Source organism: Phyllostomus hastatus, unplaced genomic scaffold (genome assembly GCF_019186645.2).
Source record: "Phyllostomus hastatus isolate PE091 unplaced genomic scaffold, TTU_PhHast_1.1 phas_scaffold_78, whole genome shotgun sequence".
Lineage (NCBI taxonomy): Eukaryota > Metazoa > Chordata > Mammalia > Chiroptera > Phyllostomidae > Phyllostomus > Phyllostomus hastatus.
The window spans coordinates 61,906,187-61,909,031 of NW_025334041.1; the positions used below are offsets into that span (position 1 = coordinate 61,906,187).

At 34.6% G+C, this 2,845-nt stretch overlaps 1 pseudogene; it reads left to right on the forward strand.

Annotated features, from left to right (window-relative positions):
* The first annotated feature begins 1,845 nt into the window (after positions 1–1,845).
* On the forward strand, positions 1,846–2,615 carry LOC123811253 (annotated as a pseudogene).
* Positions 2,616–2,845: the final 230 nt, after the last annotated feature.

Here is a 2,845-nt window from a genome sequence, read left to right on the forward strand (position 1 = left end):
TTAAACTTAACTTACAGAAGCCTTTTTGAGGTAACAAATCTTCATTCTACTTCATTCTTGTACTGCATTACTACGTGTCATGATGTCATAATCTCTGTAAACTAAGATATACTATGAAACTTTGCTATCTGTTTATTGATGAATCACATAATCATTTAACCACAATTAAAAACAGAATAAATTTTAGCTTCTTCAAATTCTGTTAGCTCATGAAGATGTACTCAAATGTCAAAATATGTTTGTAGGAAAGAAAAAATAGCTTAAGTAATTTAATTGAGCTGCAATTTTATATTTCACTAATAGGTATAATCACTGTTCCACTAAAAGCATAAAGTCATTTTTGTGCACAGAAAAAAATCCAGTGGGAAATGTAGTTCAACCATGGTTATAGGCCATGGTTATACGAATTTATCCATTCCATTCACCTCCTATGAGCTAACTTTTTTTTGAAAACTATTTGTCTTCTGATAAATTTCAAAGTGCAAATTTCTATAATCTAAACATTAATTTGCCTGGAGCAAAATTTTACTCTCCTTAATATACCCAATACATAATTCTACCTGACTGAGCTTCTGGAAAGAAATATATATGGTATTTCTAGGAGAATTAAACCTGACTTTCTTATTTTACAACTAATGAAACAATACAGTCTGTCCTTAATCTATTTTTTCAAAGTATTATAAACTGTGGTACAGTGATTAAGAGCACAGGCTTTGGTAAAGCCCTATCTTATTCCAAATCAAGGCATTATCATTTATTTTCTATGTGACTTTAGGCAAGTTACTTCATCCTGTTGCAACTTAGTATCATTATATACAAAACAGAGATGATTATACACGTTCTCAATCCCTTATCTGACACTCTTGGTCCAGACGTATTTTGAAATTAAGAATTTTAAAAATTTATCTCAAAGGTATTATGATGCATGTACTGAATGTTAGGTATGATTCTCAGAGGGATCTGGATCTGTACTTCCAATCAAAAACATTATAGTTCTTCAGTAACAATCAAACATATTTCTGCTGAGTAAGATACAGTAAGACTACAAGTAACAGTAAGACTATAAGTAGTGGTATGCCAATTCTGAATTGTTTGCTCATTTCCAACATGACCCTATTTTGGGTATTAAGGATTGAAAAAAAGAAATTTTGGAGTATTTATAAATACGCCATAGTATTTGGAGAGTTAAATTGGTTGTGGTATGTTAAACTCTTAGAACAATACTGGGCACCTAGTGGTAACAAGGTATTGCTTCAGTAATTTTCACTTCTCTTTTCCTAACAAGAATTCACAACTGCAGAATCATTTACTGCTGTCCTTTAATGACATCATCCATATTTCTGTATGTCTTTCCTATGCCTTTGTCAAAGTCATTGTGTATCTTCTCTAATATTCATATTTCACTACTTTTCTAGGCCAGGATTAATTCTATTGTTCTTGAATTTTCAAAAAACTTTAAACTCCTAAATCAGGTGATATTTCCCTCTAAATAAAAAAAAATGTTTTTGAATAAAAGTTCCACTTAGTTAAATGTATATAAGAAAATGTGATTTTCTGGTCTTAGCTGTATTGCATCATTACTGTATATTGTAGTTTATTATATTTTAAGGTAAACATTTGCATGGTGGTATGAGTTTTGTTTTTATTGAAATAAAATTCCAATAATATACAATTCACCATTTTAAACTGTACAGTTTATCTGAATCTCCTGTGTCTCCCTGTGCCTGTGCGGTGTATGGTCATTCCTGTGACCTGCTTGGCATTTGGAGCAGCTGTCTCCATGTTGTCAGTTACCTTTTTGTAGGTCCCAACCTCCTTGAGTCCCTTGTGCCTGTCCTGTCAGTGATGTCCAACAGTATAGAAGGTGCACTGCAGCCCCTAGTGCTGGTTGGGGTACCCACTACCTCAGATTGCTTTATGCTGGACCAGAATTGGCCCCTCCTCTGTTGGAGTGCTGAGCGGCCTTTGGTTGCTAGTGGGCCTCTGTGCCACTGCTTCTGTTTGTTATTCCAGTACAGATATCAAACTGCCTAATTTCTCTAAATATTGTGGCAGTGAAGTGTTAGTACAAAGTCTTCAAAAGGGAGTGAATAGGCTAGAGAGGGTTCCTCCTATTTGGTAACTGAAACAACTATAATTGCTGTTGCATATTCTGTCTAGAATGTCGTCTCCCAGTTTTTTTCCAGCATCAGTGATTCTGCTGATATGTTGTGCCGATATGTTAGCCATGTCAAAAAACAAAATAAACTTTTCTTGTATCCCAGAAGGCAATAATGTGTTTTTCAAGTGGAGAGGCAAACCTGTATGTGCATCATAGATCCACGAAAGAAGTTGCAATGGATGTGTCCCAGCTGAGGGACCCATAGAACAACTTAGAATAAGTAAAAAAACAAAAAAACAAAAAAAGAAACCCAAATGGGTTATCCCTGATAGGTGTTAGCTCACATCTTGGTTGTGTACTTATTGAAAATGCAGGGGATGTGGGTCATTATCGCTGCCTTTGCCACTGGTCTCACTACAATGCATCTGAAAGAATCTCAAAGGGGCTTACACTTCTCAACGTCAAGGGTCCTCTCTGTGAGTTCACCAGTGATGATACAGAGGTCATTGGCTAGAAACCAAAAATAAGTCATAGACTCTCTCAGCCTTCATGTCACCTCAGAAATTGCTTGAGAACCAGTCTTCTTTACTTCAAGTTGGTTGATTTGGAATATTTAAATTTGCTAATACTAATGATTGTACTAATGTTAATGTGAAGTAAATCAAATTAATGTTGAATAATTTCAAGCATTCACATAATAGAAAGTCACTGTTAAACATTGTTGAGCTCAAAGAAAAAAATGTG